Here is a 24,027-nt window from a genome sequence, read left to right as displayed (position 1 = left end):
AGCAAACCCATCTTCCCTGGTCACTGTACATGTTGAGTTCTGACAGTTCTCTGAACTATGAAGTGACCTTATCAACAATCTTGAATACAGGGTGTTTGCTCACCATGAAAACTTCATATTCAAATAAGGCAGATCAAGCCTATTATGCTGGATAATTACAACCCTGAATTGATCATTTGCCACTGTATATTAAGAAAATTCATTGACAGTCCTCAGGATCCTAAAAACTGCCAAGTCCACCTCAGATATGAGTAAGGTATTTTAAACGTTTGAGCAGCTATGAAGCTAATTGTTTCATGTTGCTACAATGCAGTTTGGGGGGGGGGGGGGGGGGGGGAAATGGTCAAATAGTTCAGTTGGTTGGATTGCTGCTTTGTAATGAAGGGTGATGCCTACAGTGCGTGTTCAATTCCTGCACCAGCTAAGTTTCCCGAGCAGGACGCAACTTCTTCCCTCATCTGAGGCATGGTGATCTTCAGGTTAAACTACCATTCGTTGTCTCTCCCTAATAAAGTTAAAAATCATGCTACACCAGGTTATAGTCCAACAGGTTTATTTGAAACTATTATCTTTTGGAGCGCTGCTCCTTCATCAGGCGATTGTGGAGATTCTCCTTAAGGAGACAGCAATCCAATGATCCAGTAGATTGATGGTAAATTTACCTTATCTCACTGTATAGCAACAACATGAGTGTTGTTCACCATTAACATGTTGCTGCTATCAAAAAGACATTTTGTCTGTCACACAAATGAGGAATATGCTTTATGAATTTCAGCGATGGCGTGAAGCCATGTTTAAAGGCTTTGCAAGCCAATGATCATATCCAACAGCTGCTCTCAACAAGCAAAGTACTGATCATACCCAACCAGCCAATTTCAAATGATAAATGAGGTTTGCAGTTTAGTACATTTGCATGTATTGGAAGCTGAGTTTTATGCACAGTCCAATGCTTTGCCGACAGAAAGAACACATTCACACTCTGCACCTGTTTCGACAAAAAAAATGAAAGCCATTCAATTGTTCATTTCTCAAGGCAATGTGATGACAAATCAGAGTTGATGTGCTTGGTTTACAATTTAAATAGAACATGATAGTTAACTGTCAGTCAGCATTGTTAATGCATTCTCCATGGCAATGCCTCTACCAATCAGAATCCACTTTGTCAACTACGCTTGCAGTATAAATGTTGGTTTTCCCTTTGAATTTGCTTTCTTGCAAAATGACTTAAACTTTTCTCAAAATGTGTCACTTTTCAGCAATACTCAAATTCTGCATTACCAGTTATCTAGTAGTAGAATGTTTGCCGCAATGTCTCTCTGGCAGCTGGCTGAAGGTCAGTTTTATGAGAAGGGGTTTAGAATCATAGAGTTGTAGAGACATACAGCATGGAAACAGACCTTTTGCTGCAACTCATCCATGCCAATCAAGTTTCCCAAACTAAACTAGTCCCATTTGCCGGTGCTTAGCCCATTTCCCTCTGAACCTTTCCTATTCATGTACCTGCCCAATCATCTGTTTAATGTCATAACTGTACCTGCATCTACCATTTCCTCTGGCAGTTCATTCCATATATGAGCCACCTTCTGTGCAGAACCAGTAACACCATCCTTAAAGATAAATGGTGTTGAAAAGAGTGCTTGAAGTAAAATGCCCCATTTTAGATTATTTTATGGTAGAGATGTCTTGGTCACAATAATTTACAAAAACCGCATTACAAGATAGATATGAATCTATGCTGACTTCAGCAGGAACAGCAACAAATCCAACACAATTGGTTATAGTATAAATTAACGAGTGGAAACAAAATCAGACAGTGTTTAATTCCTGATTGCTAATCAATGTATCTGAGAGGAAGTGAAAAGGGATAGGTTAGAATAAAGCAAAGAACTGTGGATGCTGGAGTTCTGAAACAAAAATAATGAAGATGAGGAGTCACTGGACTGGAGATATTAACTCTGCTTTCTCCTCACAGATGCTGCCAGACCTGCTGAGGTTCACCAGCAATCTCTGTTTTTGTTATGGATAGATTAAAAGTTGTTTGAGACCCAGAGGCAAAACTATTAAAAGAAATATGAGCTCCAATATTAATTCTCGCCACTGTTTCAGCTGGGCAATGGGACAGCATCAATGTTACTTGGCCACACTGGACTCCCAGGTCTCATTACCCAATCCAGGGCAAATAGATTTCCAGTACTAAGGGATAGTGTTACAACATGGCCATGAACCCCTCTGTTAATTAAACCAACACTCAGAAAAGCTCATCTCACCATGTAATCTGTTAAAGTATGAGTGACAGAAAACTCCCAAATTCCACTATTTAAAGAAAATAATATCAATTTATTGTTTAACTTTAAAAGTGAACATTAAACAACATCTATTCATAACTCTAGGCCCCCTTTCTCTGAACTGCTTATTATCTGCCTCCAATTCTAGAACAATATACTGTTCCATAATGCACTTATTAAAATTACATCAACTTAATTTTAAAACCATATAGCAGCTGTCATTGTCGGTGTCATTTCTTCTTCCAGCTGAAGGTCTCCCTGAATCATCTTCTTTCTTTTTATTACAAACATGTTTCATATGAAATGGTATCTTTGATAGAGAGTGTTTCAATGGCAGTTACTCTCTCGATGGCAGTTACTCTCTCGATGGCAGTTACTCTGTCTGACTTTCAAACTGCCTGCCTTTTTTATGCCACCAACATTGGATCATCGCATTGTTTCAATGATGGAAAAAACAATAAATTCCAATGCTATTGGGCTTTACTATCCTGTGGCATAATTAAAACCGATTGGTTAAATTTGAATTGCTGTCAAAACAGCAACCAACTCAGGTATCTATTTCACAGCCAAATGTTACATATTTTCAATTATCCAGTACACTCTGAGACTGCTAGTTAGTCATATGGCAGTTGCTTGTAAGCTCCCAGTTCAGAACAGCATTCATTCCCTCTTAAATATATAATACACACCCTCACCTTCGTAACAATAGGAACAATATTTCAGGTGACGGGAGTAAAGTGTGGGGGTGGAGCTGATCACAGTCAGGAGAATGGAGGTGAATCCAGGGCAGGAAAAGTTCGAAGTTTCTTTGTAGGAGCACTGCTACTGGTGCAAACTAAATTCAAAAACGTTTTTTAAAAACTTGGGGCTGAATCTTGCATTTGTTTCTTGCTTAAGTCTAAGTTTTTTTGTACTGTTTGTCATCACGAGACCTTGTGAACCTTCTCACTGTATCTGACCAAGCTCACCTCAGTAATTACCCACGATCCCTCGTGGTGCCTCTCACTTCCAATTCCAGCGCCATCTAACCACACATATTTTACAATATATATATGGTCCTCGGACTCCACAGCATCACAGAACAAGCAGTTGGGCTGGGAGTCCCTGAGCCATCGCCATCTGCGGTTGCAGGAGACCACTGTGTACAACATCCTCCACCCCAGATCTCTGAGAGAAAGGGGGAGGACACCCGCGTAGAGAGCCCTCCGCTGGAGATTTCCACCACCTGGTGGCAAATGGGCATGTCAAGGCATGTCCGGGCCAAGTAGAGTTCTATTTTGTTTCAGCCCTTTAAGATCTAAATTAGAAGTAATAGAAAACTAATTCAATACATTTATAATCAACATTTATTAATCAACATCATCTTTTGAAAGAGTTTATGCATCAGATTTAGAGGAGGACATAGTCATAATTATACTTCCTCAAACTGAAAACTCTGTTGCTGGAAGCTTCTGATTGTTGGATAATCCTTGGCAACTTGTGTTCAGCTCGCCCATCAACCCATTTCAAATCTAATGAGAAGAATCCATGATCATTAGTGAGTTTTGAGAAGGTTTGTAGCTCAGGTTGAGGTTCAAGATGTAGGTTTGCTCACCGAGCTGTGAGGTTCATTTACAGATGTTTCGTCACCATATTAGGTAACATCATCAGTGATCCTCCGGATGAAGCACTGGTGGCATGGCCAGCTTTCCATTTATGTGTTCAGGTTTCCTTGGGCTGATTATGTCATTTCCTGTGGTGATGTCATTTCCTGTCTTTTCCTCAGTGGGTGGTAAATGGGATCCAAGTCAATGTCTTTGTTGATAGAGTTCTAGATGGAATACCACGCTTCTAGAAATTCTCATGCGTGTCTCTGTTTGGCTTGTCTGAGGATGGATGTATTGTCCCAGTCAAAGTGTGTCCTTCCTCATCTATATATAAGAATACTAGTGAGAGTGGATTATGTCTTTCTTGGCTAGTTGATGTTGATGTGGCTAGTTTTCTGCCTGTTTTTCCAATGTAGTGTTTTAATAAATAAAAATAATAAATATTGGCATGGATATTTGCAAAAATGATACTTGACACCATCACATCAAGGTTTCCTGTTCTTCCTGGAGAAGAGACCTGCCCTCACATGAAAGGCACACGAACCCTTGAGCATCAGGCCACCAACCTGACAAATACATACACTGCATCCTGGGGTCATATGCATAGGGATATTTCACTAATAAAAAGGGTAATTTGGCTACCCCAAGTAAATTCTCTGATGTGGTCTGCTCTTTACATTCTAGGTTCCAGACAATGGTTATACTTCACTGGTGTGACATATCAAAAACCTAACTCTGCACTTCCCAAACACAAAAGTCATACTTTTAAATTCTCCAATGCACAGTTTATCTTCTTTTAGATCCAGGCTGACATAAACCATAGACTAGGTTTCTGTACTTAACATGGATTAATATTTATAACAAGTAAATAGGCTCAAGTTAGAGGTAAACAATTATGAACCATAGGCATATAATTCGAACAACTAAAGCTCCAATCCCATTATAAACTTCTCCTTACACAGAAAGGAAAGTTTTTTTTAAAAAATGGGTGTTATGGATGGAGGGAAAGACTGAGTAAACAGTATAATGATTCTAGTTCACAGACTGGCTGAGACAGATTGTGTATTGATTAAAATGTTGCTTCTCAGTCTTCCTTCTCTGGATGCTTTCAGTTTGTGGGTCACTGTCATGAATATGTCAAAAGGTTTCTAACTTATTAATTAAATATCACAGCTGAAGATAGAGTACAATGGATTTCTTCAAGTTTAAAGTGCTTTCATTTACTGCAGAAAACAGAGACAGTTCCCGAGCTGTTGGAGAATAGAATGGTTTCTCTCTACCTTGTCTCAAGCTTTTGAATTGCCTGAGAAGCAATCACTTGGTTTTTAGCAGACAGAAGGCCTTTTTCATTGATAACTGGTCATCAGTCCATAGACCAATCAGTTACTTGTTGAATTTCCATTTGTACACCCTAGCTCATATGTGCCATCACTGATTATTGCTTGAAACAGTAGCTCTGTAAACAGGATTTACAATGAATGTCAGGTCACTTGTTTTCCGAGCATGCAGTAATCTTTCGACAGTCCTTATTTTGATGTAGTTTTTTTCCCATTTCAGTACATAAGTAAAATTAAGGGAAAAAGAAAAAGACAGGTCTCTACGCAATGGCAGTACCATAACCAGATGTAAATGGAGGCAGAGTCGGAATGTGTGGCACTGGAAAAGCACAGCAGGTCGTCAGCATCCGAGGAACAGGAGAGTCAATGGCGTGGGCACAAACCCTTCATCAGAAATGTGGGGTCAGGGAAGGGGGCTGAGAAATAAATAGAAGGGTGGGGGTGTGGCTAGGGAGAAGACAGCTCAGAAGGTGATAGGTAGGTGTAAGTGGGGGAGGGGGTGATGGTAATAGTTCGGAGCAGAGGGTGGAGCGGATAAGTGGGAAGGAAGATGGACAAGTAGGGCAGTTCAAGAGGGCAGTGCTGAATTGGAGGATTGGATCTGGGATAAGGTGGTGGGAGAGGAGATGGGGAAACTGGTGAAATCAACATTGATGACGCATGGTTGGAGGGTATCAAGATAGAACTTGAGGCATTCTTCCTCCAGGCATCGGGTAGCTTGGATTTGGTGGTGGAGGAGGCCCAGGACTTGCATGTCCTTGATGGAGCGGGAGGGGTAGTTGAAGTGGTCTGCCACAGGACGATGGGGTTGTTTGGTGCATGTGTCGCAGGCATTCTGCAGACATCATTCCATCCGCAACTCCTTTGTTAGGTCCACACATCCCAATAACCCACTCTCCACTCCCAGCTCTTTCCATTGTCACTGCAAGAGGTGTAAAACTTACAGTTCCTCCCTGATCTCCATCCAAGGCCCCAAAGGATCCTTCCACATCTGGCAGAGATGTTCCTGCACATCTAAATGCCTCATCTTCTGTGTCTGTTGCTCTTGATGGGTTCTCCTCTACATTGGGGAGACAGGACCCCAAAGTGCGGAACAGTTCAGAGAACATCTCTGGGACACAGGCACCCAACAACCCCACCGCTCTGTGGCCAAATGCTCCAACCCGCCCTCCCACTCCTCCAAAGATATTAAGTCCTGGGCCTCCTCCACCTATCCTCTCCAACCTATCACCCCTCACCTTCATCTACGTATCGCCTTCCAAGCTACATTCCCCCCAGCCCTACCTCCTCCTATTTATCTCTCAGATCCCTTGGCCCCGCCCACCCACACACACATTCCTGATGAAAGGCTTATGCCCAAAATGTCCACTCTCCTGCTCCTTGGATGCTACCTGACCTGCTTTTCCAGCGCCACATTTTTTGACTCTGATCTCCAGCATCTGCAGTCCTCACTTTCTCCTGTGAATGGAGACAGCTCACCATTTAACTCCAGTTAACTCTGTGAACTACATGTGGGTGAAGTCTGGACAATCCCCAAAACCCATTCCCATAAAATCAGAAATTAGGTATTTGGAGATGAAGATTCTGAGTTTCAGAGGTTTCCACCAAACATTTTTACAGTGATGGTGGAAATCTAGGCCCATGCTGCTGCATGAGCTACGCTGGCAAAATCTGAGTTATTCTTTTTCATTCTTAATGATGTGAAGCAAGCTGATGGGTTATTCATGTAATGACAAGACAATAACACTGCAACAGTGCAGGTTATTTTCAGAATTACTTTTCTTAAACCAGTTCAGCTCTGATAGCTCTCCGAACACTGTGCACTATAACTTCAGTATGATTTGCTGTACTATTCTTCTGAGTATTGGATTTCAGTTCTTTGTAGATGCATCAGAAAATCATCAAAGGTGATGAGAAACGTGACCCCTTTTCCTTTTCTGCTGCTTTCCCAGCTTTTTTTTGCTTGTGACGGGATTGATCATAAAGTTAAGGGATGTGAACGAAAGCACTTTTTGTCATATTATGTGTTAATATATACAATGCTAATAATGTCAGACAATACATATTTCATGAAATAGGAGCTGAGTATGTAGAATTCTAGAAATTTCCTCTCCTACCCTGCCCTGTCTATAATGCATTTTCTTTTAGATTAGATTCCCTACAGTGTGGAAACAGGCCCTTCGGCCCAACAAGTCCACACCGACCCTCCGTAGATTAACCTATGCCCCTCTGACAAATGCTCCTAACAACAATGGACAATTTGGCTTGGCCAATTCACCTAACCTGCACATCTTTGGAAGGTGGGTGGAACCGGAGTACCTGGAGGAAACCCACGTAGACACAGGGAGAACGAGCAAACTCCATGCAGACAGTCTGCACAAAGCTGGAATCGAACCTGGGTCCCTGGCGCTGTGAGACAGCAGTGTTAACCACTGAGTCACCATGCCACCCCATTTAATAAGAGGCTATTAATATTCATTTACATGTGTTTAGATAACCTTCTATCTAGAGCCCAAACTGTATTAAATGAAGCAGTGGCAGCTTCCTATCCCTGGGTAGGGCTCCCAATTGACATACTGGAAGGGTGGGGACAAGATATCAAAGCTGTCAATTTTCACAGAAACAACTCCTAGGAAATGCCCAGAGTGATAACTGGATTGCAGTCCTGTTCAACACTGTGGACAGAGACAAATTCTAAAATCAGTGTTAGACAGTAAGTGTACGGGAAAGAGAAGGAATATATAAGAACATGCAAATTAATAGCAGTGCTAGGCCATTCAGCTTCTAAGGCCTGCTTCACCGTTCTACAAGATCATCATTGGTTGAATTGTATCCTCAACACCATATTTTTGCCTGTCTCTGATTATTCCTGACTCTCTTGTCTCCTAGTTGAGACCAGAGAAGGCAGCAAACTCAAGAACTAGTCAGGTGATCAGTGAGCATAAAGCACAAGACCAGAGGAGGTGTGGCACGTTGATAATATCATGGAATTAGTTATTAGTGGCCAGGCTAATGCTCTGGATACATGCATTCAGATTCTACCACAGCAGATGGTGGAATTAAAGTCAACTTAGTAAATATGAAGGTAAAAGCTAATCGTGGTACCATTAACCAACTGTTGGTTGTTTTTTTTAAAAGAAATCACTGCTCATTCACTGATGTGTATTCAGGCTGGAAACATGCCATCCTTACCTGGTCTGACCTACAGTTGGCTCCAATCAACAACAAAGAGGCTGACATTTAAGTGGTCCAGCAAGTTGTTCAGTTGTATTAAACTGCTACAAAGTGGGAGAGCTGTCCCACTGATTAGTCAAGCAGCAGTCTGATATAGTCATACTCATAAAAGCATATCCCCCAAGACAATGTCTTTGTCACCACCATCACCATCCTCGAGTATATCGTCTCTATGGCACCATGATATACAGCCAGGAGGAATTTATCTGGATGTCTTCAGCATTGATTCCAGACCCTGTGACGTCTCATGACATCAGGCCAAACATGGCCAAGGAAACGTCCTGCTGATTATCACCTACTGGTCCTACTCAACTGATGAATCAGCACCTCTCTGTTGAACATCAACTAAGAGAAACACTGAGGGCAACAAGGACACTGAATGTACTTTGGGTGAAAGACTTCAATGCTCATTAAAACATTGGCTTAGGAGCTTCATGAGTGAATGAGCTATTCGAGTTTTATAAACATGATTGCTAGACTTCTCTGCAGAAGGTGGCAAGGGAACCAACAGGTAGGAAAAACCTATTTGACCTTGTGCTCACTAAACCACCTGCTGCACATGCAGAAATTTCTGGTAAATTTCAGCAGATCCAGCAGCATCCATGGAGAGAAAACAGTGTTAACATTTCGAGTCCAATGATCTTTCTTCAGAACTGCTGGTTGGACAGCATTTATTTGCCTGTCCTTAGTTGCTCTTGAGAAGGCAGAGGTGGTGGGCAGCCGTCTCGAACTGCTGCAGTCCATGTGCTATGGGTTAACCCTCAATGCCATAGGGAGGGAATTCCAGGATTGTGACCCAGCAACACTGAAGGAATGGTGATATATTTCCAAATCAGGATGGTGAGTGACTTGGAGAGGATCTTGAAGGTGACGATATTTCCATATATCTGCTGCACTTGTCCTTCTAGATGCAAGTGATCATGGGTTTGGAAGGAACTGTTTAAGGATCTTTAGTGAGCTTATGCAGTGTATCTTGTAGATAGTTCACACTGCTGCTACTGAGCTTAGTGATGGAGGGAATGGATGCTTGTCCTGTGAGCTGCTTTGTCCTGGATTGTGCCAAGCTTATTGTGTGTTATTGGAGCTGTAACCACGAAGGCATGTGTGGAGTATTCTATTACATTCCTGGCTTGTGCTTTGCAGATGGGCTTTGGGGAGTCAGGAGGTGAGATACTTGACACATTATTCTTAGCCTCTGACCTGCTCTTGTAGTCACTGTGTTTATGTGGTGAGTCTACTTGAATTTCTCTTATTGAAGATGGTCATTGCCTGGCATTTGTTTGGCACAAATGTTCCTTGGCACTTGTCAGTCCAAACCAAACAGAAACCCCTATTTTCTCTCCAGAGATGCTGCCAGGCCTGATACGTTTCTTCAGCAATTTCTGTTTTTCCGTAGGTTCTTTGTTTAATTTTATTATATTGTTGCAAATGCCCATGACAGCACTGGTAAGATTGGCCATTGCACAGTCTTTGCGGAGGTCCAGTATTCAAGTTGATGACATCCTGCATTGTTATGTGGCACTACCACCATGCTAAATGGGTTGGAATTTCAAACAGTGAGAGGAATTCAAAACTGTGCACCTCATGAGTCCATTCAGGCCCTCAGCAGCAGCAGAATTATATTCAATCACAAAGTGTACGCTCAGGCCTGGTACATTCCCCACTCAACTGTTAGCATCAAGCTGGGAGATTGACCCTGGCTTTAATGCAAAATGAAAGGTGGCGTTTTATCTTGACAATTTGGTCATTAAATACAAGTAACACTTTCAAGGCTAAAAGTTAAAAGGTTTTGTGCAGCTTGAGGTTCTGAAAGGTGCTGTATAAGAGGAAAGTTCTTCCCTTTTTCTTCACTTTTCTTCACAATGTATCATTAATAGACGACATATCAAAGCAACAGGATTGAGCCTGACATCTGCAGGTGGTTGCAATAATACGCTACAAAACGAAAACTGACTTTTGATTGAATACATGAGTCCAGTATAAACTCCAAATTGATTATTTGTGGACCTCAAACAGAGCGGTGATTGAGTGATGATCTTGTTACCTTCATAAAGATTTTAAACAGAACTGTCGATCAGTCAGGCTGGACTTGATACTTTCTTTTATTAGTGTCCATGTGGTAGAGAACAATCTGTCTAAAAATATGATCCAAAGCCTTCAAAAGTGGACTAAAAGAAAAAAAATTGTATTTCTAAATCAATTACAACAAACAATAAGCCTTTGAAAATAGCAACGCTCTTTATCCCTCAACTAATCTGTTTACGTTAGAGAGTGTGTTAACATTTTCCAAAGTTAACCAGTGCATGCTATTGAATCCTTGTGCGTTTCCTGTGTCTTGCAAACTTCAACTCACTTAATCTGCACCATTTTCTACAAATTAAAACAATATCTTGCATTTAGTGGCATCTTCAATGTGGAGACGCTTTCCATCTATTTCACCGAGGTGCAGGATGAATGCTGAGTTAAAAAGGAGCAATTTAATAGAGTTGTTCGAGTTATGAACTTGCTTCAATGAATGGAATAAAGAGTAACAAAGGCAGAAAGGATGGATCTGTGGACACAGATTCAATGATTCATAAAAGAACCAGTGGTGGTGTGAGGAAATGTTTTTGATTTATGCAACAATTTTTGTGATCGGGATTGCAGTCTCAGAAAGGCCAATGGAAGCAAATTCATTAATGTTGAGAAAGGAGACATTTCATAAGTTTTTAATTTGCTGTGAAATTGTTTTCGGGCAGCAAAATGTTGAGAATACACTTTGTGAACACAAGTTCTTCATTTGTCATCCATCCTACAGTTCTTCCTTCTCTTTTACAGTGTTCAACTTTCTTTCATTATTCACTAAAGTCTCTTCTGCCTCACGTTCATTATTAAATGAGTTTCTAAAGGAAGCTAATCTTGATATAAACAGCAATTCCACTAAACTATTATGCAAATAATCTCCATTTAACCTATAATATGAAAAACAGAAACACACTACTAATATTAGTTTGTAATCACCGTATAATCTATGTAGAGGCTTTCCCAGAACTGTACAGCTCTATAATGATAGAACTCCTAACTTCTCATTGTGAGTAATTAATAGCAGTCAGCTATTCTGCACAGAGACATTTAAAATATTATCCAGAATTAGTTTTTATTCCAACTGCCAAATGCAATTAAACATAAGTTAGAAGAAGTTAGCAATCAGGCATAAGTTTGTCAATGATTTTATGCAACCTTCTTTAAAATATTTATCCATCCTTGAGATATAGGGTTCATCGGCAAGCTTTGTATGCTGTTTATTTATTGGTGAAGACCATGTGAGAGCTCAAACTAGACTCTTGAAACAAAACTATACACATACGTTAGCTGAACATAATTGACAGCAATAGTCTGTTTTTTCTAGCCTGTGCAGCATATGGTAATCAAAAATTACCCAAGATGTTGAGGGTGTCTATGAAGGCCATTTTAATGTGTTATGGCTGCTCATTTGGGACTGAGGTTAATTGTTGGCTAGTAAGGGGATTAAGAAGGGAGGATTTGGTGGTGCTGTTGATACTGTCCTTATCTCTGAGACAAAAGATTCAATTGGAGTCCCTTTCCAGCGCTTGAGGCAAAGGGAAGTACATTCATGAAGCAGTCAGACACCTTTTGTGTTTCAACCTGAAAATCCTTCCACAATATTCTGACTACAGGCAGAAACCACAGAGGTTTCTGCTTAGCCATGTGATGGAAAGAAAGTTGGAGCCTTTAACATCACTATCCGCAGCTCCAGACTACAATATGCAGGCAAAAGTGTGCATGTGTATGAGAAACTCAGACTCCCTGAGTGAATTGAAACATCTCATTGCTAAGGAAATCAAAGACATGATGTGAAGGGGTAAGAAATGGAGTTAATATAAGTTCAATCACAATCTTATTGGGCAGTGGAACAGTTTTGAAGATTACATGGTTTATTTCTTACTTGTTTTTTTTAATGGGAGAAAATGAGGACTGCAGATGCTGGAGATCAGAGCTGAAAATGTGTTGCTGGAAAAGCGCAGCAGGTCAGGCAGCATCTAAGGAGCAGGAGAGTTGACGTTTTGGGCATGAGCCCTTCTTCAGGAATGGCCTTTTTTAATGGCCCCACAAGATCTGATGGGGTTCGCAGAGGAGGTTACCATGGGTATGGGCCTTATATGAATTCCAGAAAAAAACTGATTTGTGGCTTTTCAGGATGTAACTCTTTTCAGGACAGGTAAAAAGGGGGACAAACATAAAGCAAATGTTATTTGAAAGAAAGAACAAAAACACAAACAATAAGGAAGAAACCATAATCAAAACAAAAGCAAAATATGGTGTTTCTGGAAAATCTGATAGCCAAGTAACTTTGTGTTTTTTTGCCTTACTGCTTTAATTAATATGTTGAATTAGATAAAATAATATTTCATGTTGCTGATAGCTGATACTTGATGAAAAGGAATGAGAATTACAAACCAATATAAAAATCTAATCATTATTTTGTTAGCTCAGCCTCCCTTGCTGTTCCAAGATACATGATGAAAGATTTTTAATACCATTGAATGTGGACAAATTATTTCTCACCACTGTCAATTTTGGATTCAACTGAATGTCAGATGATTTATAGTGCAATTGCAATTTATTTGTGATTAATCATACTTTTCCTGTGTGGGCGGTAATCATTCTTTAGTACTTTACATTATTCTGAAAGGAGAGTGTTTTTGAAGTATATTGCTTCATTCAGGGCATCTGGAGATCTAGGAATCTGTATAATCATTGCAGCAATCATCATACTCTACTGGTATGATATGGTCTCTAAAGGCTTATTCTAACTTTTCATGAAACTAAGGATATTGCAGAGAAATGGTAGGTTACAGTAGAATGTGGGTCCCTTTGTCTGAGTTCTGGATGGCCATCATTTTGAAAGCAGTGTTTCCAGTAACATGTGAGAATTTGCCACAGACCGGGGAGATCCTTGTATGCATACAAGACAGTATGGTGCTTCATAGGACCTCTTGCCCATGAATTTAACTTACAATGTGCAAGTAGTGCACTGTGGTGCTGACTTTGGTGGCATGAATGAAAAAGCAGAGCATAATTAAATGGAGAATGACTGTGGCATTCTAGGGGTGTATATGCTATGAAGATGGTACAGAGAAAGCTTATTAGATTGATACTAGGAATGAGTGAGTTCTTTTACGAGGATGGGTGGATAGGCTGAGCTTGTTTCCACTTGAGTTTAGGGGAATTGTTGATTTGTATGACCCTGAATGATTTTGACAAGATAAACATGGGAAGAATGTTTTTTTTAAACTTGTGGGTTAGCCCAGAAGTATGCGGCACTGTTTTAAAACTAGGGTTTAGCCTTTTAGGCCTGAGATCAGGCTTTTTTTTTCTCTAAGGATTGAGTAACTTTGGCACTCCCTGCCTCAGAAGGCAATGGGAGACCAGACCATTTAATATTTTAAGGCATCGGTAGATAGATTCTTGATAAGTAAGGGAAGATAGGTAGATGGACTCTTGATAAGTAAGGGAATCAAGGGTTATTGTGGGGTAGATGGGGGATTGTGGAATTTGAAACAAAAACAAATCAGCCATGATCATACTTGAATGGCAGATTAGACTTGAAGTAAGACCACAAGGCTATTAGGAAAAGGAACAGGAATGGGCTATTCAGCCCTTTGAGCCTTCTCTACCATTCAATAGGATCATGGCCTGACCTGACATTCTTCACATCCACTTGCCTACCCCTTTGCCCGTAACCCTTGATGCCCCTACCAATCAAAAATGATCTACTTGTGCTTCTATTTTATATTTTTTTGCGATGCAAGAGTCACTAGAGAAATGCAGCATCTACCACTGAAAGGAACTTAGAAAAGAAGGACAGAATCTGATAGGGGTCTGAGTGATATAGGCTTTGGGGAGATCTGTGGCAGAATGAGGTGACCAGTCCAGTGAAGTGCATCCAGTCAAGATTATTTTGTTCTATCTTTTAATACTTTTCACAGCTAGCATGACCAGATTCACGTGAGGGAATTGACAGGGACAAATGCTAATTGGATGTCCTGTTAATGGCACAACTTGCTTCATTAATGTTCAGCCTCCCGCCGTATCAACCTCACCAAACAACCTGACAAGAAAATCAGAGTGAGCGCCTGGTGAACTCAGCTCACCATTTACATTGAACAACTTCCATGTTCGATACTGAGTGCCAACATCTCAGGACATGCTCCATTGACATCAGTTACATGTATCCCATTGTTGCCATCCAACATGTGTCAGCCTCTAAGAACCCACGTGGTATATCTCTAATTTACGTACAGGATACTTCTTCACACTTACACTCAGAGACATGCTCGTGGACTGGATGAGGCTGCAACTTCAGACTCTATACTTAGTGTCACAGTGCTCCCTCACTTTGACCCTGCCCAGATGCTCACAGCATTCCTGCCTTGCTTTATTGTGTTTTGCTCCCCACTTCCCCCTCCCCCACTCCCACCCAGAGATATATGGTGCACATTACTGTCTTCTTGCTATGCTGTTTAGCACAAATGCAAAGCCAGCAGGTTTGCCATAGTTGTCAGCAGACCTCAGTCAAGTCCAGGGGGGCTGACTGCCCTGAGGGCAGAGAAAGTCCTGCCTCTGCACCACCCCATCCAGCAACACCTCCATGCCTGCAAAGCATGTCACCGGCCTTCCAATGTCTGCCTTGTCCAGAGCAAATGTCAGTAGCTGTGCATCGCAGCTTCAGAGTGGCAGGGCTTATCCATGCAAACATTGGGTAATTAAAGAGTGCAAGAGATGCTGGGCAGTTCTGGGATATCCTGAGTGGCAAGTTGTGGGCATTTGCACTCCCTTTTTGATTTCCTCAAAAATCTCCTTCTCTGTTTTTGGTTGCTCTTCAGTCCCACGCTCCTGATCTTCGGGTACCTGGTACGGAGAGGAGAGGGCAGGTCTGAAGACCTCCTCGTGGGTCTGCTCCTGGGGCTGGCCAAACTGGCCATAAACAGGTCCAAGCAGCAGGCTGTGGAAGGGGTCGTTAGGGCCGACTGCCTGCTCCTCTTCCGCGGTTACATTAGAGTCCGGGTGTCTCTGGAAAAGGAGCACACAGTGTCCACCAACACCCTGGAGTTGTTCAGGGAGAGGTGGGCACCACAGGGAGTGGAGTGTATTACTTCCCTCTCCAACTCTATTTTTGATTTGATCCTTGCCCTCCCTTCACTGTTTGATCACACAGCATTGCCCTTTGATGTGAAGGGCACTGCTTGCCATTGGCCACTCGGGTGTTTCCTTTCTTCCTGGTGGTGGAAATTTGAATAAAGATTCATGCAACTTGTGTCTTTCACTGTGTCTCACACCTGCACACACACAACATGGGTGCTGGGGGGAAAAAAATAAACACTACCGCAGTTAGGCAGTAGTGTGGGGGTTAAAAAAAAAGAACTCTGCCTGATTTGTGGAGAACTGGCCTGAAAAATAGAATATCTATTGCATTTTACAGGTTGTTATCCTGTATTGTATTATTGACGTTTGTGTGGTTGAGTTCCAATGTGGTGTGCATGCAGGTTCAGAAATGAAGAGTGCCATTGTTATAGCTGTGCAACATTACAGAGAGAATTTGAGAACAGTGAACATTTGCCATACAGGAGGTAGAGAGACGTTTTTCGAAATTGTAATTAATTATCCTCTCTAAGTCACTTTTTAAAGGGAATACGCAATTATATGAAACAGGATTTAAGGTGATAATGATTGAGGGCTAAGGAACTGCAAGCATTCATTTCAGTTATCTTATTACATTTTCTTCACCTCGTAATGAAATTATTACAACAATGTATGAGTAAAAAGAGAAAAAGCAGGCAAGAAAGTGGATCACCACAACATTTGAACGTTGGAGTCTCAATTCACAATTGTCCAGATCAATTCGGATCAAGGTCAGCAGCTAGCAAATTTGATGCAATCACTTCATCCTTGTGATGATCATGTCTGTGTTGTTGTCATTCCCAGCTATGTATTCAGCAGAAGCATCCAGTAGCATTGCCCAGAAACCAACATTGTGCAGCCAGGGAGACGTCTCTCGTAATGAAAAGATACATATAAGAAAACTATTGTTGCTATTCAGTGGTGGTAATGAGAATATTTGGGCAGCGAGCGCTTTGCACAAAGAGTCCAGGGTGACAGAGGCCAAATTGGAGGCATTTACTATAGATATGGATAAGTGGAGAGAGGACATGAAGATGCCATGATTCCTTGAAGATTGGGAGGCTTTGAGAAGGGGTTGGGGGAGCAGTTCGATTTCAGGATGCCTTCCATAGTCATCCTGTGAAGTGAGTTGGAGCAGGGAGCCAAGGAGGTCAATTCATCATCCCCTGTGCTTGTGCACCTACTCTGTATAATAAATGCAGGATTGCAGCACAGAAGACCCACAGGGGAAAAAATGGTGGACTCCTTTCAGATGCTTTGCATTAAAAAACTTTGCCAAAATATGGGTGTCTGGTCTTTTAAGGAATGCTATTGCAGAGCCCATCTTGCAGCCTCATATTTGATCTTTAGCAGAGTAAGATGTGCGGGTCAGGTGAATTGGCTATGCTAAATTGCCCGTAGTGTTAGGTAAGGGGTAAATGTAAGGGTATGGGTGGGTTGCGCTTCGGCGGGTCGGTGTGGACTTGTTGGGCCGAAGGGCCTGTTTCCATGCTGTAAGTAATCTAATCTAATCTAATCTGAAGTGCAAATTCATTGTCGGAAATAGCATTGCCCAAATCCAGGATCCTGGCATTACATTGATCAGTTAGGTATCTTGAACATCAGGATGGTACTCCTGCAGGGGAGTCTCCTGCACCCTGGATATGCCCACATAAGCATCATTTTTAACAGGCCTCACAAGATTGTTGCAGCTGGTAATACTGCATACCCCTGTAAACCAATGCTGTGCCTTCCACAATTGAATATTACAACTCAGGAATCAAAATTAAGTGGATAATTTTCACTTTGTGGTAATCTATTGGATTGGAGTGGAATGATTTTTATGTCACGTTTAACATATTTAATTTCCATTGATTTCATCCAGATTATCAAGTCAGGCAGAAAAAATGAAAATTACCCCTCAAAGCACAAATACTGGACACACATTTGAGATGTGAGTTTTGCTAATGGTTCATTGTCAAGTGAAATTTATTTATTCAAGTGAAAAATCTGTAGAGAAGCCAACACTATGGTCTGAAACAAATGGCATATCTTGAATTCAATGCAGTGAGGAAATCAGAAGGGGGTGGAGCATGTAGAAAAGCACAATTACATTGACAGAACAGAAAGATGAAGAGGGTTGTGTGTGTGGGCGGACACAATTGGGGTCTAGTGGCAAGAGATGGTTTAGGATTGATGTTAGAATAGATATTAAGATGCAGTTGGCCAGATAAATAAGAAAGGTGATCTGCCTTTTGGTTATTCTTGAATCTTATGAGGAGCATGGATAGGATAAATAGACAAAGTCTTTTCACTGGGGTCAGGGAGTCCAGAACCAGAGGGCATAGGTTTAGGGTGAGAGGGGAAAGATACAAAAGGGACCTACGGGGCAATATTTTCACACAGATATTGGTACGTGTATGGAATGAGCTGCCAGAGGATGTGGTGGAGGCTGGTACAATTGCAACATTTAAGAGGCATTTGGATGGGTATATGAATAGGGAGGGTTTGAAGGGATACGGGCCGGGTGCTGGCAGGTGGGACTAGGTTGGGTTGGGATATTTGGTCGGCATGGACGGGTTGGATCGAAGGGTCTGTTTCGATGCTGTACATCTCTATGATCCTATGACTCTATGAATCAAGTGCTGTGAGTTTGCTTCCAGCAGGTGTTCTGACATAATTTATATTTGCATTGTGGGCATTGTGTAATAGATAACTTGATATCAAAATATAAGTTAGCAGTTTCCAGTGGCTCCTTTGACCTACTTAGAACTTTATCAACTAACTTTTCCCTATGTTCAATACCACCACCAACCTTTGTGGAAACAATGTGTACCATCTACAAGATGCATGGCAAAAATTCACCAGACTCCTTCGACTACATCTTCCAAATCCACAACCACTGCCATGTAGAAGGACAAACGCAACAAATATATGGGAACACCACCAATTGCAAATTCCACTCCAATTCACTCACCATCCTGACTTAAAAATATATTGCCATTCATTCAGTGTCACTGGTTTAAAATTCTAGAGTTCCCTCCCTAATGGTGTTGCGGGTGCACGTGCCACAAATAAATTGCTGCAGTTCAAGAAAGCAGCTCAGCTACACCTTCTGAAAGACAGCTAGAGTTGGGCAATAAATGCCTGATTAGATTGCAATGCTTAGACAGCAACACCCACCCTCATCAACAAATAAAAACAAAAGAACTGACATTCCCCCTTGTTTTGCAATAACAAGAGAAATTAATCTTCTAGCTTGTGAAGTATCACATTCTTCCAAGCCTATTTTGCAGTTAATGTTAAAACCTCAATCCTTAAGTAGAAATTTGTGTATTTACTTACTATTTAACCTTATTTATTAATAAACTAGTGAGTGGTCTGTATTTGACATTCAGATGGGAAATAATCCAATAGGTTTCCACATTCACGCATCAGTGAAGTTGATCATTCCAAATATCAGACATCAGCTAATGTGCATAATTCCATAGCTAGGAGGTTTTGGCCCACATGTAATAATTATTTAATAATATTCATTGTATTTTTTCATGGTATAAGTACATAATCATAGAGATTTACCTCAATAACAACAAGTTTCAATTATTTGAAGAAGGAATAACATATTTTTCCAGCTTGCATTAACTAGTTCAATATTAACAATATAGAGCTCAGTAATGTAGCAGATATGTCCACTACCTCAGTTGCCTACATGGCTGGTTTGAATTGCAGAGTGATGCCAATACTGTGGGTCTAATCCTGTATCACTGAGGTTACCAGTAATGATACTCCTTCCTGATTTCTCCCCTCACCTGAAGCATGGAAACCCTCAGGCAAAATCAGCATCAATCATCTCTCTAACAAGAAAGCAGCCCTGTGGTCCATTAGGACTTTTGAGACTTTGCCTTTTACGATCTGTAGAAAATAGCAGGCTGCTTTTACATCATTAAGTTACAAAGTAGGAGACCATAATGCAGCATATCATGAAGTATCATTTTCCTTTTTTCAGGGCAAATTACTAATGTCTCTGAAGGGAGAAATCATTTTACAACATTTTCAGCTGAAGTTAACAACACAAAATCAAATCAGTCTTGAAACTTCTAAAGAAATACATTTTAGTCTATGATAATGCTACCCAAATTATTCAAACTTAAAGATACATATTGGCGTTTTGATGAGTACTGTGTGACACTCCATAATAAAAGCTCCTCTGTACAGTACATCAGTGAACTTCAAAACAATTTATCCAATTCCAGACAGATCTGAGAATTTTTGAGATGTGAGCATATATAAATGCTTGTTTTTTTTTATTTTTGTTCAATGATGTCACAATATTTCATTAATTATGAATTGAGGTAATGTAGGCTAGAATGATTATTTGCGATATTGTCAAAGAGTTACTCCATTTCAAACAAATATGTGAACACCTATATAGAATAGTAGATGCCACGAGATTTCGTCTGTTCAATGTCTGAACTCATCGCTCGGCTGAATTTGCGTCGTTTTCTCTAAACAAGTGAGAACTGCAGTACTGTGGTAGAGTATAAGCAAAAGGCATCCAACAATGCAGCTAACTGGAACTAGTGGCAACAAACTAACTGGAAATAGTTCAAAGTTCGTTTTCATTGGCACGTAGTTAATTCAATAAGATGACATGGCACAGACAGGCAGGAGACAGACACGAATTAAAAACAGGGCAGCATAATAGTCGATTTTGCTTGAAGTTAGCCCTCGCTCTTTGGCCAAAAAATCCATCATTTCTCATCTACCTCAAACTAGTTTTGGCATTGAGTCCAATGCGACTTTACAATTTGCCTTGACTCGCTGGAAGCAAGAGAAAGCCCGAGTTAAGAATTCAGCACCGAGGCCAGCAACCCGCGGGACCTGATCATTACCGGTAGTTCCGAAGAGCTGGCATGGATTTCAATTCCTTCAAACATCTTCTCCCATGTAAGACAACACTCACATGTTATGGATTCACCAGGTTAATTTTAATTACCTTTATTTAACCCGTGCGCACATGTTATGACACACCACCAGGGCAGCTGAGACTTGCACTTGGACATTCTCCTTCTCTACCACTGCTCCACAGGATCTCTGAAGCTCAGTTTTTTTCACAAGCATGTAAGTTAATTAATCATTAGTTTTGATGGGAAGAGACGCAATTGTGAGAAATGGGGGGAAGAGAATGGGAGTAGCTGATATTTGAAAGATCTCCAAGCAGATCTAATGTGTGCTGAATCAAGCTCTGATTTTGCAGCAAATAGCACGGTGGCACAGTGGTTAGCACTGCTGCCTCACAGCGCCTGAGAACCAGGTTCAAGTCCCGCCTCAGGCGACTGACTGTGTGGAGTTTGCACGGTCTCCCTGTGTCGGTTTCCTCCCACAGTCCAAAGATGTGCGGGTCAGGTGAATTAGCCATGCTAAATTGCCCGTAGTGTTAGGTTAGGGGTGTGGGAGGTTTGCGGGTCGGTGTGGACTTACTGGGCCGAAGGGCCTGTTTCCACACTGTAAGTAGTCTAATCTAAATGACACTGAAACTGAATTTTTCTCTCAGTAACCTCTGTGCTAACTTTCACCTTTATCTTGTGTTTAAAGAATTATCTCCAAAACTGGTAGCTGCTCCTGACTGAAGTTTGGGACGTTGAAAGGGGCTCATAACAGGGAAGGGGCAGAAGAAGAGTAGAATAAACCATTTTTTTCAAAAGTCAAGAACAGTAGAAAGATGAGAAAAATACCACAAAATAAATTAGAATCGACTGTTTGGTACCTATCACAATCGGTTGTTGGCACCTGATACCTTTTAAAAGTTGTAATTCAGAGTCATTGAGGCAATTGTATTATGATACTTAAAAGCTGAGCAGAGAGGAAATATAACAAATAACCAGCAAATATTTTATTGCATTGCTCATAGCGTTGCATGTAGTTCATGAGGTGCTTCCAAAAATGAGGAATTGAAAGAGCATGGCTGTAACAGAATGGATTTCATGATGGTAAAATTTAAATAACAGGCAGACAGAAAGAAGACAAGTCTGTGACCTTCCTATTAGATGGAGGACAGAATCATAACAGCCCAGTGTTAACAATTGTGCATAGTTTATTCTCATTAAGAATCCTGGCACTAAAACATTATGACAACTGTAAGCGACATTGGTATTTCAGAAATTCCATGAATGCCAACCATTACTCAATTAGTGGCTGTCTCCTCTCTGTGTCAGCACTTTCTGGGTTAAAGTCCCAATCCAGAAGCTTGAGCAAAAACATCCTCGGTGAAACAAAAATGCAGCATTAATAGCATGATGCACTGTCAAAGCTGGTATCTTTCCAGTGAGGCATCAAACAAAGACTGGCCTGCTCCTCAGGTGGACATAAAAGATCCTATGGCATTATTTTGAAGGTGAATTCTGAAAAACAGCCATACCAGACTGAAAAGTTGACCCTGTTTCTCTCTCCACAGATGCTACCACACCTGTTGAATTTCTCTGGCACTTTCTGTTTTTATTTCAGACTTTTAGCATTTGTAATATTTTGCTTTTATAATGGCATGATGAGTGGAAGAAAGGACTGGGAAAGCAGTTCAATAGACGCTGTTGACAGGGTCAGCTGAGACAGTCATTTTGGATTGTCAAGACATGCTGCTCATTGATTCTCATTTATGATGCAAGTTGCAGTCTTAAAATTACTCCGATTGAGGTGTCATTTTCGCACAATGGAGCACTCTTAATTCTTGAATCAGAAGGTTATTGTTTTCAGCCCCACTACAGAGAGTTGAGCACGTAATCCAAACTGACATTCTGGAGCAGTACTGACAGAGTTCTGCATTTTTCAGCATCCCTTAGGATATATGCCATTCAAATGAAAAATTAACCAAAGACACTGAGTGCATCTTAAACTTTAGATTTAGATTTAGACTTTTATTATCATGTGTACTCAAGTACGGGATATAAGAGTAAAATGAATAGTGTACAATGTTGCCACATGCATTGCTATCTAAGGTACAAAATATTATTTACAGAAATGGAAAAAAAAATAAATAAGTTAAAAAGCTCAGCGGTACAGTCTTCTTAATTTAAAAGCAGAAAAATAAAAAAAAAAGTTAAATTGCCAAATATTACAGTCCTTTCTTAAGCCATGGGCCTGCAGATGCTCTAAGCTGGGCTTTCCCTAAGAGGGCTTGTGCTCCCCCACACGAGGCATGCCTTCACCCGTGCTGTGCTCCCCCACATGAGGCATGCCTTCACCCGTGCTGTGCTCCCCCACACGAGGCATGCCTTCACCCGTGCTGTGCTCCCCCACACGAGGCATCCCTTCACCCGTGCTGTGCTCCCCCACACGAGGCATGCCTTCACCCATGCTAGGCTAAGACCCAACCAGGCATGCCAGGGCTCAGTGCTGCTCACAAGGTTTCATCTCTGACCACCACTGCCACCATCTGAGCTGAACGCCATGACACAATTAGGAAAAGAACAAAGGTTCTTCCAGCATCCTGGCTTATATTAGTCCTTCAACTAATATCACTGCAATAGATTAACTGGCCACTATTTCATTGATAATTTGTCCAACCCTGCTGGATGGCACATTTCCCTCAGTAACCTCAGTGACTAGAGTTCTTTACTGGTTTTGAAGCACTTTAGGTCATCCTGAGGCAATCAAAGACACATCATCAATACATTTCTTCCTTTTAAAATGTGTTGAATATGATATTGGCCCTCATTTTGACTGGGACAGGAGCAGAGGAGCGGCAGGTTCTGTATGTTTTGGAGATTTAACACAGCAATTTATGCCTTTTTCTTTTTCAGCAGGTTCCCCTCCTAATGTTTCTGGCCCTCAAGCAGTGCTAGAAAAGCTTTTAGTGCTCCAACGTACAGTGTTGCCTCCATTTGTTAGCTTAGCTGCACAAGGCTCCAGAGACCAAGCAAGTTAAGGTTAAACTCAAAAAGACAAATAAAATCTAAGGCATACTGCCAGGTGTTTTGAAGCAGAGTCATCCAGACTCGAAACGTTAGCTTGCTCTCTCTCCATGGATGCAGCCCAACCTGCTGTGAGTTCCAGAATTTTTGTTTTGTTTTTAGAGTGACTATAAACTTGGCCAATTACTGGGAATGGGCTGGTTTCTTCGTGACCTTGTTAAAATTAGAAATAGGCACTTTGAAGTGGATTGAATTCAGGTTTCTTTTAAATAATCACAGCTTATCTAACACACTCCCACACATTTTATTTCTCACACTCTCTTCATATAGCTGTAATGTCATGGTTTGAGTGTAATACAACATTTCCAACTTTCTTTTTTCCAAAATCCAGGCTTTCAAATAACTATGCATTGATTAATCTGTAAATGGGTAGCGTGCGTTTTCAATGCTGACTTTTATTTTGCAGTAGTATCTAAAAATTAATTCTTCATTCTTTGAACTCCTGTTGTACATTTTA

Source organism: Hemiscyllium ocellatum, chromosome 32 (assembly GCF_020745735.1).
Source record: "Hemiscyllium ocellatum isolate sHemOce1 chromosome 32, sHemOce1.pat.X.cur, whole genome shotgun sequence".
NCBI lineage: Eukaryota > Metazoa > Chordata > Chondrichthyes > Orectolobiformes > Hemiscylliidae > Hemiscyllium > Hemiscyllium ocellatum.
Note: the sequence above shows the minus strand (reverse complement) of the source record.